The 14045-nt window shown below is 42.0% G+C and overlaps 1 protein-coding gene across 1 annotated transcript in view; it reads left to right on the top strand.

Moving 5' to 3' along the window:
- The first annotated feature begins 718 nt into the window (after positions 1 to 718).
- The window catches only part of PTK2 (protein tyrosine kinase 2), a 189215-nt gene continuing 175888 nt past the window's right edge, over positions 719 to 14045 (top strand). Inside the window, exon 1 of the mRNA XM_053952284.1 lies at positions 719 to 851. The gene's annotated coding sequence lies outside the window, so the exon portion shown is untranslated. The remainder of the gene's footprint in view (positions 852 to 14045) is intronic.

The following is a 14045-nucleotide window of genomic DNA, read 5'->3' as shown; positions in this document are numbered from 1 at the left end:
CCCATGCCATGATCCTGTGATTTAAGACTTATGTTTAATTAAATATACACAAAGACTCATGGGCATTCAAACACTGTGGTCATTTTAAAATAAATTCCAGTTATTTCCTTGAAAGAGATTATCACAGACTCACATAACCACGGGCTGGGTACGGTTGGAAGGGACCACAGTGGGTCACAGAACACAGAATATTCTGAGTTGGAAGGGACCCACAAGGATCATCGAGTTCAAGTCACAATGGCACATGGGGACCAAATCCACAACCTTGGCGTTATCACCCAAGGCTCTGCCCTGAGCCATCTGGTCCGACCCCCTGCTCAAGCAGGGTCATCCCTGAGCACGGGCACAGGGACACCTCCAGGGAGGGAGGCTCCACAACTGGAATATCCCAGTGGTAGAACAAGAGAACAACTGTGCCAGCCGGTGCCACTGAGCCAGGACAAGGGGTTAAACTTCACCTCTTCCTAAGCAAATTCGCCAGATCCCGTCAGGACCTGCGCTGCCTCGGGGAAGGAGAGAAGCAGGGAGGGAGGGAGGGAAGGAAGGAGGAAGGGGAGAGCCCTTGAGGCGGGCGCGGGGACGGGACGCGCCTTCCCCACCTCCCCCGCCTCGCTCCCTGAGGGGCGGCACCGTGACCCCCCCACAGCCATGTTGGGGGGGGCAGCGCCGCATCCCATGGTGCAGCGCGCCGGGAGGGCGGGGAGAGAGGGACGGAGGGAGGGGAGGAGGAGGAGGAGGGAGGCGGCACTGCCCGCGCAGACCCTCCGGAGCCTTCTCCTCCTCTTCGTCCTCCTCCTCCACCGCGGCTTACTCTTCGCCGCGGCGCTGGAGGCGGCCGTGCCCGCAGCGCGGTGAGTGCCGGTGGCGAGCGCTGCCCGGGGAGGGGGCGGGCGAAGCGGCCCCGATTTCCATCACGGGGAGCGGGTGTAGGGGGGCAGCGGCGTCTCCTTCCGTGTCCCCCGCCCCAGCCCCCGGCTCGGGGAGCGGCGGCGGCTCCGTAGGAAAGGGGAGATTGTCCCTGGTGCCGCCCGTTCCTGTGTCCCCGGGGAGGGGCTGCCGCGGACACCGGGGCGCAGGAGGCACCGCGCGGTGGGCTGGGGGTCTCTCCGGGCAGAGCCGCTTCCCTCTGCGGGAAGGCAGGATGGGAAGGGGATGGCAGAGGAGGAGGCTGCGGGGAGAGGTCATCTGTGCCCCGCCTGCCCCGTCCTCCACCCCGGGGGATCCGGCCGCCCCCTGCGCCCTGCCCGCCCCGCAGCCCGGCCGGTCCCACCGGATGTGTCGGGAGGCGGCGAGGTGGAGCGGGACGGTCCGTAAAGTAAACAAAGGGAAAGGGAAGGGAGGAGGAGGAGGTGTCCCCTCGCTGCCGGAGCCGGGGCCCCTGGCTTTGCCCCTTCCCCTCCTCAGGCGAGCGCGTAAATCCGTGGCTGCCTCTTGGAGCCGGAGCGGTAGCGCAGGGGAAGTGGATGAGGTTTCTTCTCTTTAGGGTTTGGGGTTTTTTTAAGGTGTGTGGGCTTTGGGGGTTTATTTTTGGTTTGTTCTGGTATTGCGCTAGCTGGGACCGTGTGATCCAGAGAGAATCGGGGCAGCGCTCCGGTCCCTTGACCCGGGGACAGCCCCCGGCGTCTGCGGCGGGGAAGGGGAGCGGCGTCCCCTCAGCGCGGCTCGGGTCGGCCCGGTGGTGCCACAGAAGTTGGATCACACACAGAAGCCTTTGCACTTCTTGGAGAAATGTGATCTTTTTTCTTTTTCCGGTTGTAAACCTGATTTTGGAGTACAGTGAGAATTGCAGCTGTAACAGAGAATCGTTCACCTCAAATCCCCGCAGCTAATTGTGGAGCATATGCTGTACGTGTCCAGTTCTCACATCTATTCTCTTCCCAGACCTCCTGTGCTCTGATGATGCTTTTTTGAGACAAGGGGTAGACTTTACTCTTTGCTTTCCAGTTCTTTTTTTGTTGTTTTTTGGCTGAAACAGTGTTATTTCTGTGTTAGCTGCCTCGCAGTCAGTCCTATTCCAGTGCGATGGGAGCAGCGTATCCTGCAGGCCCTGGCACTGGAGCAGCGTCAGCCTGGAGCCCAGTTTTTGTCAGTTTCTCTGGGATAAGAGCAGTGCTGTAGTAAAGGCATTAAACAAAAAGTTCACTTGTAAAGAGACGCATTTGGGAATTCCTATTGAAATATTTAATGCAAATGTTAGTGTAAGGGTGAAGTGGTATTGCAGTGTCCCTTTAAAATTCACACTCCTTTGGCATTAGGTTGTTTGATCTATTTTTTCCCCCCCTTTTTGGATTAATTGGAAAAGTCCCACATTCCTCGAAGCTAATCTGCCTTTATCGTCTCTCGTTCTGTTAAACCTGGGTAAGGTCAGGAGTGCAACTGGATTGGGGCCAGAAAATATTAAATGTTACACACTTACTTGGAACAGTTTGTTGTCTCACTGATGTTATCCATGTCCAAAATGCCACCGCTTCCTTTCTCCACCTGTCCCTTTTTTTGTTACTCCTGAAATCAGGGTGTTATTCTGCCTCCTTTGTAGGAACACCTTTCCCTGTGTGGTGTGATTTGTGGAAGGGGAGCACAGCCCTTAGGTTTCTTAAAGCAGGGTTTGTGGCTGAGATTCTGTACAGAATGTGTGTGTATCTTTGGGATCAATCCATGCAGGAAATTTAATGGACCTAAAATCTGGGATCCTGTTAACAGAACAAAAAGGGAAGACACGCTGGTTGCTGGACAAATTGTCTCTCAGGGTACTGTAAAACTCTACAGGCAACTCAACAAGAGAAAAACAGTTCGGAATAAATTTGTCTTTTGTGCTATTATGTCTTAAATGCAGTTTTCGTGGAACATGGATGGGATTGATGTTTGTGTTGGTTGACCTTTTGTTTTGCAGGAAGGTTAAAATGTATACATGCAAGGAAAATGACATAGTGCTTATTTGTCAAAAGCTCTATGCTGGTTTTGGCCTCAGCCTCGGGTTTTAAAGGTACTAAGCATGTGTAGGGACACAGCAATCAACTAGTAACCTATTGGAATACGTCATCCAGAAAGGAATATTCTTAGAATAACACTCATGTTTTGAATGTGTAATTTGCTGAAATAGCTTTAAAAATTCTTTCAAGGTATCTACTGATGTGACTTTGCTTCAGAGTGTGTTACTTGTGGAAAGGGCTTTTCTTTTTTTTTTTTTTTTTTGATAATATAATGGTTTGCCATATGAGTAATGATTGAATGGGGGCTCTCAGTATTTAAACTCCAACAAGCTAATAGATATTTTGGGGAGCATGATAGGAGGAGAGAAAAGCAGGAGTGTTTTCTAGAGATTAAGTAGTACAAGAGGTGGCTTTGATGGTTTAGCAGATTGTGTTCTGTTTTTTTAATGCATCTATGAATGTGGTGAGTTGGTTTTTCCTCCACTAGGAGGGTAACTAAAGAATTAATAATTTATTTCCTGCCATTTGTATAACAAAATGATTTTTTCCCCTGGTAGGCACTGCTGTGTGTAGACCTCCAATGGTCTTTATTTTGATATAATATTAATAATAACAATACAGGCTTTTCCCATTCATTTTACATCTTTTAGTATTTATGTAAAAGTGCTTTTCCCTACGAAAAAGAACTTTGTCTTCTCAAAGTGTAGTTTTGAAGAATATTGGTAACTATAAATAGTTTGTAATTTTGCTGTTAAATCTCTATAAAAACACACAGGATTTGAATAGTCTCATGTGGTTTTGTCTTAAATTGGACCTTTGTACCTTTACAATTTATGTAGATTACTGCCTGAAGTGTATTTTCACATTCTGGATAAATGTCAGTAACTGGGCAGAAGGTGCTTAAAAAGGAATTTGTACTGGATTCATATTCTGGATTTATTTTCTGGTGTGACTGATATTTAGCTCCATCAGATGTGGTTTCCAGACTAAATGTGTCTTTCCTCCCATCTTGTGTTAGTGTAATTCTAAAGTTTCAACTACCACAGACACCGTGGACATATTGACTTAATTTCTTGAAAAGGTTTTAATTACAGGTCAGAATTTTAAAAACTGCAACAAAGAAATCCTTACTGCATTGCTTTGAGTTCCTGTATGGAATAAGAGCAGAAATGATGGAAAAACACTCTAAAAGTCAATTTAGAATGCATTTATTTAGCACCCAAACTACAGTGATCCTTGTGTCTTTGCAGGATACATATGTGCTAAAAGCTGTCTTTTTTTATTCTAAGTGTTTGGGGGAAAAAAAAAACCCAAACAAACCTAGAACCTTGATGCAGATTAATGCAAGAGCAGAGTTTATAAATTGTTAGTAATTTCAAGTGAGTCTCTTGGTCTGTATATAATGCCACTTAAAAGCTTTGAAAGTTGTATGTTCTACCAGTGTTCAATGAATGTGGTTTATTGTGTCTGTCACAAAGACAGGAAGCTGAAAGAATGGGAAATCAAGTGGAAAACATGGTATCCAGATAGATAACCTGGGTTTAAATAGGGGATTTTTGGGTGTAGGAGAGGAAGGACTTCTATGGAGATGATCGAGTAGATCTTTGTGAAAGCTTTCATTCCTCATGTCCTGCTCGCCATATTCAGGCAGAGGTTGATGGCTAATAAGAAAAACTGTTGAAGAAATGGTTATTTAGGGGCTGAACAGTTAAAAAAGCTGCATGTTTGGGGTGGTAGCCTTAAATTTTTATGTTCCCTATCCCATTCCTGTATAACTTCTGTATTTTTCCCACTGTGTAAGCTTCCTAATATAGGAGTTTATTGCTTGTCCAGCATTGTGCTCCTGATGCCGAGATAAAAATCTTGTATTTGGGCAGACTTCTGAGTGTTATGACTTTTGTGGGTTTTTTGTTTTTTTTTTTTTTTTTTTTTTAATAAAAGTATAATCAAACAACCAAAAGCACAAAAACTTTGTGTGGCTTGATCTGGTTTTCTGGATTTGTATTAAAGCAGACACAAGAGAGATAGCTGTGATTATCCAGGTGTGTGGTAGCTTTCCAAGCATTTCCATGCAAATTTCAGCAGTTCAAAACACCTTTCAGCACATCAGAGGGATGTGTGGTTGGAGGGAGTTTTCTCGGGGAATCGTGTGGAAGAAAAAGTTTCTGAGGTGACAGGAGAACCACAGAAACTGATTTTTCTCTGGCTCTGACAGCAGTTGAAACATGGAGTTGCAGCTCAGTGGTGGTGTCAGTGGTTCATGGATTAGGAAGAAAATGGAAGATAGTTTCTGAAATCTGGTGTACAGGGTTTGAATGCAACTTCTGTCAAGTAAAAATCCGAATGGAAGAGGTAATTAACAAGTGCTGAAGGCAGCAGGCTTTGTTAGGGAACGTGTGATTCACTTGCATTAGTCTGAATTCTGGGTGAATTTAAATGTTCTTCAACTCTGCAGCAGTCCATGGCTGAACTGGAAGAAGTCTCCTGGACTGGATTTCCTTTTTTGCCTATAACTTCAAGACTTTTTTCTTCCCCTCTGTTTTTCTGCATTATTCCTCTACCCCTTTTTGTCATGTTCAGTGCAGAATGAGCATATGAAAAAAGTTGTAAGTAGTTTTTGTTAGCTTCCTCTTGCATGGAAGCATTACTTTTTGTTTTTCTTCTGGGAAGTCAACCTGACAAGCACTCAACTCTTGTTTCATTTTCCTGTAGAGTTCCAACTTAGTAACAGTGTAGTATAGGTCAGTTTAGAGTTAATCCCTCTAATGTTGGGTCTTTCCCTGCTCATGGAACTGCACTTTAACTCATTTCAAAACCCTAAAATAATTTCCATCCTTTTGCCCAGAAGTGTATAAGCAAACCCTCTGCATCAGTGTCCTGCAGCCACTGCTGTCGATCCAGCTATGTTGAACAATAAATTTGGAAGATTTAGCCTGTGTATGTGCCAAGGGTCCTTAAATGAGGCACTTGTTGCCTTTGCAGAGATAGAAGAGACTGAGGTGAAGCTGTTCCAGTGCTTGGGACAGTGAGAAAGGGGTCAGAGGGCTCTGCTGACTCTAAACTGCTCCTGCTTCCTGCTGCCATGCTTGGGCCTTGCATTGTTTACCCACACATAGAAATTCACAATTCCTGCTTTTGTTTTATTTTGGTTTGGAGGAGGAGAGAGGGAGCAGACTATCTGAGCCTCTAAAGTGTCTTTGGAAGGCAGAGATAATTTTTTCCTGTAGTCCCATTGAAGTTTGTAGGAAGGATTTGAAACAGCAGATTATTTCTTTTTTTTTTTTTTCTTTTTCCTTTCCTTTTTTAATCTTATTTCCTGTTTTCTTGCTGCAAATAATTAGGTTTCAGGGTGATACAAGAAGTTTAGTTTAGCAGAGGCTCTGAATTAATTAAATGATGTGTTTTCCAGCTGTGAATGCACCTTTTTAACCAGGTATCCACTACTTTTCCCAGGCCTTAAGCACTGCCTGGGGTCTTCAGTGATACAATCCATGAGATGTATAGTAGCCAGTAAGGTCTCTGCTCCATCCAGCATTTAATAGGTAATTTCCTAGCAGTGCATCTAAGATTACTCTATTGAATGTACTAGTGAGAGACTTAGAAATCCCAATGTCTGAGTTACACCCAGTGGTGGAGATTTACATCAATCAATACCTGTTTCATCCTGTCTGTTGTAGGTTTTATGTTCATCATGAATGCTGAGGCAAGTTTATTCTCATTAATACTCTGCAGCTTTGAGATTCAGAAATTCTGTGATTGTCAAAAGAGAATTTCCTCTTACTGATTTCAGGCAATCTTTTAAATTTTTTTCTATGAAAGATAGTATGAAAACATAAAATCTGCCACCATTTTCTTACTTGCACATAGGTATCTGCTCTTGATTTTATTTTTTTTTTTTTTTACTGGGCAGTTCCAGTCTTTCTGTCTTCACAGGAGCAAATAGTCTGTGCTATGGGTTAGTATGCTGGTATCTTTTATTGCCTACTGTTTTTGAGAAAAGGTTAATAAAGAAAGAAGAAAAATAAAGTTACTGTTTAAAAGAGTACAGTTCCTTTTTATTTTTGGTTAACCAACCAAGCTGTTTACCAGTTTTTCCCCCTGCTGTTTCTAATACACTTTTCAAGCAGAAATTCCTTTTGCTGGTGGCTGAACTCTCTTGTGGTTCTTTTATGCCTGAGTGTACCTCAGGTTTTAGCAGTCTCCTCCTGCATCTCCTTTGCTGCTTTACCTGATGCTCTTGTAGTGGAAGCTCTTTATAGGCAGAGTTAATTCGTTACAGATTTCCCAGTGCAGGCACAAAAGGGATGTATAACAGGTACCTTTGTCATTCAGTTGTTGGAACTAACTTTTTGTAAAGAGGTGAACTTCATACTTCAGTTTGATATGAATCCTTACCCCTCTTCACCCTTTCCCCTACCAAGTTCCAGAACTTGATGGAGGTGGTGGTGTATTTTTGCCACTGTCTAGGACCCTTCATGCCTGATGATGTTGGTTTTGTCAACCAGTGGTGCAGGCAGCTGGGAACCACTAACACAGCCACAGTATCAGAAGTTGGGACTAATTTTATTTCTCCTCTTGTGGCTTCTTCTTTTCCTTTCAATGGCAGATTAATTCAGCTGCTGTGTGGTTGTTTATTTCCCTTTAATATAAGGACAGTGAGCCCTGGCACAGAACCACCTCAGTTCTGAGGTGCTCCCTGTGGAGGGTTTAAAGTGCCTGTCACCAGGAGAGCACAAACCGTGATGTTGGATCTAAGCTGTTAATTTAAGGTGCCATGTTACAGCTTGGAATGAACCTTGGCATGGCCATAGCAGTTAATTCATGTTTGTCAATGTGCTCCTTACTCCTAATCATGCCTGACTCAGAACTGTATTTGCTAAATAAAATACATTTCATTTTACAAGTATGGCAGAAGAAGGGCTGATAGATAATATATATATAGAATTGTACCTCCCAATTAATGAGCCACAAGTTGAAAAGTTTTAAAATCACACGAGTTCCATTTTTAATTGTATCAACAACTCTTTAATATTGTTACATTTTAAATTTGTTTTCCATTGCCAGCTTTCACCCAGGAAACCTTCACAGACTGCTGACATGTGTTGGTCTCTCGCTCTCAGTGAAGCTCTTCGCAAATGTTACAAATTACAGTTTCAGTTCTTACTCTGGTGTTAACAGCTCCATTATGGGAACACTGTTAATTAATGGCTAAAGAAGTAATTCTGAATTTTTATCAGCTCTCATTTTCTATTTCAAGCTTAAGCACTATATCCTAGAGGCTTCTAGATTTCAGTTAGTTTATTAATTATCTTGTCATTTCCACTTCAGTTTGTATAAATCACAAAGCTGGGTGTTTTCTGCCCTTGTTCAGCTCTACAGCTTCTTTTACTACTCCATGTTTAGTGCATTTTGGATTTTGTTGTTCAAATGTTCTGCTCAAAATATGCTTTTAAAATCCTGCAGGAGCTGAGTGAACTGGTGTGTGCAGGTTATTGATTGATCGGTGCTCAGTTTGTGATTAACCTCTGCTGGTGCAAGTAAAGAAATGTTCTGTGGTGTAGCAGGGGGGTAAATAACAATTTTTTTTGCTGGATTCAGCACTGGTAGGATTTAATTTGAATTCTGATCAGTTTTGGGCACTGGACATCAAGAAGGGGTTTTCTTTTTTTGGATGCTTTTAGTAGCAGGTGCCTGAGAATATGCTATCCAAGAACTGAACAAATTAAGATGCTAAGACTTAAGAGATAAGAAGTTATTCCCATGCATTAGGCTACTACAAGGATAAAGATGATAAAGGATTACAGGGACTAAAATGAGCATTAGTTGACTTAAATAATGGGACCAGAGACTTGGGTTACTACTTGGGAAGAAAGACTTCTAATTCCAAGAAAAACAAACCAATCAAATAGATTAGGGAAGGGACTCATCCCTGACAGTCTTCAAGAACAAATTAGGCGTCTGTCAAAAGGAGATGCTGTTCATTCCTACCTGAGGAGTGGCAGCCTGACAAGGTGACCTCTTGAATTCCATCCAGCACTGATTTTAGTGATGAGAGCAGGTAAAGAATGTGGGGTTGTTATTTGCAGAATTATGGTGGTAAGCAGAAGGTAGCTGACAGTAACCCCAGCAGCTGAGAGTCCTCTCTGAGCTCCTGTGCTCTCTGTTATCTCTGCAGTTGCCCAAGACTGTGCAGCTTTGATGTGAATCTATCCCAGGCAAAGCGGGTTGTGTTTCCTTTGTGGAAGGCTGGAAAGGTCATGGGGAGACGAACTTTTCTGCAAATGAAACTGTCATGTTCTTCTGCAGATGTTGCCTACACAGGGCTTGGAAAACAGCATTATAACAACAATTACATACTACATACATACTACAACAATTAGTTTAGCTTTTATCCAATTTCAAGGAGGAAAACATGCAAGACTTCTAAACTGTACAAACAAGTTGATAAAGTGGCCTTAGGATGACTGTTCTTTTTTTCTTTAGTGTTGCCTTTTAATTAGTTACAATAGATTATTATATACTAATAAGATTAGTTTTGTTTTCAGAATAATAGAAACTTCTCTTGACTCTTTTCTTTGTTTTTCTGTCAGTCTTTCACTCTTCACTATGATAATTTGTATTTGATGTTTTACCACTAGGCTTTGTCTTAATCATAACTCACATGAATCTGTTTTAAAGCGAGTCAGAATGTTTCTCTGCATTTTGGCACAGAAAGAACAAGTTGCTATTGAGACTGGGAAGCAAAATTAAGTAATCTTTAGTGGAAATGTGTGTGAAGACAAAATGTAATCCTGGCTGGCTGTACCTGGTACAGCTGCTGCTGAAAGTTGGAATTCATGGAGCAGCCTGCTTTTGAGATTATCCATAGGACAGAGTAAATTAAAAATTAGAGGCAGAAGCTGTTGAAATTAACACTTCAGTGCTGCATCTGAGTTTTCCTGGTGCCTTTGGGCTAAAAGGTGAAGCTAAGAGTGTGGATCTGTGCAATGTGTGAAAATTTGTGTAAACTGCTGTGGTCTGGGGAAATAAATGTCATTTAAGAACCCCTGCATTGATGTGGAAGTGAAGGGAAGCCTTTTTCTTGTCATCTGCATTAAAACCTGTTTAATCTGTTCTAAAAACTGGTTTTCTTGTTTAGGATTGTTTTGTGGGAATTGTCTTGTAAATTGTGGGATTTCGACTGATGACTGAGGGGACTCTCCACCAAGGAGGAGGATTGCAGTTACTATATTCCCTAGTGAATATGTACAGACATTGTTTTATACATATTAATCAATGGTTATCAGGAAAAAACAATCCATTTCCATAGGGGAAAAATACTATTTTTATTTTGCCCACACATTTTGATGGCATAATTTGAGGATTGAAATTTATAAGAGAAATAGTAGAAAAAAGTATATGGGATGTGTTTTTTTTGGGGGGAATATTCTGTCTTGGTCTCTTCTCAAATGCTTTGTGAATATTAGGTTGAGTTTAGTCCCTCTATTTTTTGGTTTGTGGATAGGAAAAAAAAAAAAAAACAGTCAGAACCTCTGTAAAACTTAGTCAAAGAGTGGAGTCCAAAGGAGGAGTGGGATGTAACACTGAATTCACTTCTGTTCCATTTCCTGCCTGGAGTTCCTGACAGTATTTCATTTGTATAAGAAATTGAGCTTTGGTACCCTGGGAATTTGCTGCCTACATGAATTTATTAAATAACCAAGTGATTTTTTTTTGGAAGATTAGGCCCCTTTAGAGGAAGCTGGTGTGCAGCACACGATTAATCCTCAGATGGGGATTTGAATGAAGCCAAAGTTGAGTTGTGTCACAGGCTCCAGGCCCCTGCTGATTCAGCTCAGCAAAGGCAGGGTTTCTTTGTGCTCCTCTCACGCTCTTCCAGGGCTTCCAGCAGCCAGTGTTGGGCCTTGCTCTCCTTTCATCAGAAGAGGAGAGGGAATTCTTCAAGAGAGGAGTGTCTAACATTGGCTTCATTTTACAACTGAATCAGCTTTTTCTTCTCTTAAAGGCAAACAAAACCTTTAAACTGTTTTCACAATCTGAAGAGAGTGTTGAACAGAGCTTCACTTCCTAGGAAACAGATTTTGGAGTCCTATAATGTATTTATCTGTGTGGCTTTTTGGTGTTAAATGGGGATTGCATTGAAGTTCTCACTTTGAAAAGACTTTGGTACCTCTGTGGAAATAGATACTGAGCACCAGTATTCTCAAGTGGGAGTAGGAACATTGGTCATATTATGCCGAGGAGATCATAGAGTGAAAGTACAAAAAGGGTGAGGACTGCACAAGTTGTGAAAATAAATGTACATAAAACGTATTTCTGTGAGTACGTTACTCTTGAAGTTGATAGAAGTTAAAAAACAAGGCAAGACCTTGTGGGTAGCTGGGTTGAGATTAGTTTTGGAAAGGCAAGATGAAAGTGGTGAGTTTGAGAAAGGATTTGGAGCACAGTCAAAATGAAGTGGGGAGGGGGAGAGTGGTGCCCATGTGTATATAATGTGAGCACTTAATGCACAGCTGTCGCTTGAAATATGATCATTTTTTGGACTGAGTCTGTGTTACAGCAGTTTGAAGTGTTATGTTGAACTTGTGTTCTATGTTGTTAAAGCTCTGTCTTTTTAGCTGAGTTTATCTGATAGCTCATGTGAATAGGAAGTTATAGTAAGTATGGACTCTTTTTTTGTGTGTGTGTGCTTTTAGTATGATATGGAATTGAGCTCTTACTGAAGTTTGTACTTCTTTCCCCAGTTAAGTTACAGCAACCTGGTTAAAAATTTCTGGAGAAGTACTGGTGGTGCAGCTTACAGTGCCATAGTGGGGGTGTGTTTTGGGATGATGTACTTAGGCTCTGTGTTTGGGTCCAGTGAGGTGTCCAGATTCTGCTTCATGGACTATATTCTTCTGGTGGCCAAACCACTATGCAGTACTGAGATGAAATTAGTGCTTGTATGCTAATTATTCTGAAACAAGACTATTAAATCCTCACAGCATTGTCTGTGCAAACAGTGCTTTTGAGTCGGTCTAGAATTCAGTAATTGCCCTGACTGTTCTGAGGTTTCTCCCGAGGTCATTTGTTAATAGGTTATACTCAGGGCTGTGTTGTAATTATTTTTCTGCATGGGTGTGTTTTTGGTGCTGCTGCTGGAAGTGCTTCAGGCAGGTCTGCTGCCCCGTTCACTGCTTGAGGTGTGGGGCAGTGGTGAGATAATCTAGGCCTGCATGGATGTACAAGTTGGAAGGGACCCAAAAGGACCATTAAGTCCAACTAAGGCTTGGTGCCATGACTGCTTCCTTGGGGAGCTTGTTCCAGTGACTGACTCCCTTTCCCGTGAAGAACCTTTCCTCATGTCCAATCTGAATTCCCCATGATGCAGCTTCATCCCCCTTTTTTTGTGTCCTAAATACATATGCTCATACAGACTACATTTTTTCAAAAGACCTATGGAATGCTTCCCTTCCTATCTTGTTAAAACATGAAATCTTAGATACTTTCTGCCTTCTTAAAACAAATGGATGGAGAATAATTCCCTATGAATAGTGTACAGTTCACTGATGGAAATTTGTTTGTGGTTGCTCAGTGACTGCCAAAGTTCACTTGATTCACTGGTTTGTGCAAGATAGAGAAGAGTACAGCTACAGGAGTAATAACGTTGCAGATAACTTGGCTATAAATTGTCTCATCTCTGCTAAAGAAGATACTGTGCCCAGCAGTTGCTGTTCCTGTTCTTTCCCTGACAGAGTCTTTCATGTCTGCTGTGATCTTTGTGGAGTTTTCTTTGACTCACTGTAGAGCCAAAGGGGCATCATCAGAGACCAGATTAAGTGTTCTGTAAAGATAAAAACGTTGCAGTGCATAAAATTGTTTATTTGCTTTGTTGCTGTGAATCAGTTTGTGGAACCACTACACACGGTTAGGAGAGGGAAGTGAAACAAATAATGTTGGTCTTTAGTGGTCCATCTTTGGTTTTGTGGAGATTGAAGTCACTGAGGTCGCTGCTGTGTTGAAATGAAGTGGAGAATCTGGGAAGGGGTTAGAAGGAGAGGTATTTGTGTGTGAAAAGAGTGAAGAGGACAAATTTTCTTGAAGTGAGCAATCAAAGAGCTTTAAAGGTAGCTGGAAACATAAGGAAGCTGAGCAAGGAGCTCCATACTTAGAAGATAAATTAAGATTTTTACTCCTGGATACTGGTAATTGTTTAATGGCTCAGTGGTGTCCTTGGGAAAGGAGTCAAATTAGAGAGGGAATAGGATGATATTGGAGGACAAAACTTAAACTTTCAGGTCTTCTATGTGGACATTTAGATCTACAAATAAGTTATCTTTTAATTACAAATAGGTAGAATTCTGTGTTGGTTTTAGGAGGAGAGTAAGATATTACAGGGGTACCTAAAACAGAATAAGGAAAAATAAGGAAGCAAAACCAGAACAAGTGGGTGACTTGCAGCTGGTTGGGCAAAGTCTAAAAGGGAATAGTTTTCCACCACAAAAGGTGTTAAATTTAAAATTTAAATATTGGCACTTTACTGAAAACCTTTCCCATGTGGAAAAAGGTAGAGAGTTTCAAAAGCTATGAAAAATACCCCTCCCCTCTTAATTTTTTCCCCTGAGCAGATGTACTTGTTTGGGTTTGTTTTATTTTTAAGAAACCATTTTGTAAGATCCATAGGTTTTTAAATTTTTCTTTTACAAAAAGTCAAAATAAAAGCACAGATCTTCAATCCAAACCATTTTTAATGTTTAATCTCCTTTTGACCACTTTAGAAGCTTTCAGCATTTTATCCCTATTAGAAGGAGACTAATTGGTCTTTTAAGAAGTGTTACAACTGGTTGGACCTGAGTTTAGCATAGGAGAGTTCTTGTCACCACATGCTTCTTAAGTAATTGATGAATGAAGTAAATCAGTAAGTAACCTGTGAAAACAAATACTGGGAAGGTGTGCCTGGAAAAGGCTCTTGGTGTAAGGGAGAAATGATCCCATGTTTGGGTTGTCCTGACTGCATTACTTGTAGCAGCTAATGAGCAAACGAGAGGCCCTTTATCAGTCCTCTGGGATTGCCTTCCAACATCAAATCAAATCACAGTGCCATGTATTTGTACACTGAATTTTACACACATGGAT

The sequence above is a fragment of the Vidua chalybeata genome, chromosome 1 (assembly GCF_026979565.1).
Source record: "Vidua chalybeata isolate OUT-0048 chromosome 1, bVidCha1 merged haplotype, whole genome shotgun sequence".
Taxonomy (NCBI): domain Eukaryota; kingdom Metazoa; phylum Chordata; class Aves; order Passeriformes; family Viduidae; genus Vidua; species Vidua chalybeata.
The sequence above is the reverse complement of the archived record's forward strand: the minus strand, read 5'-3'. Positions and strand labels throughout refer to the sequence as shown.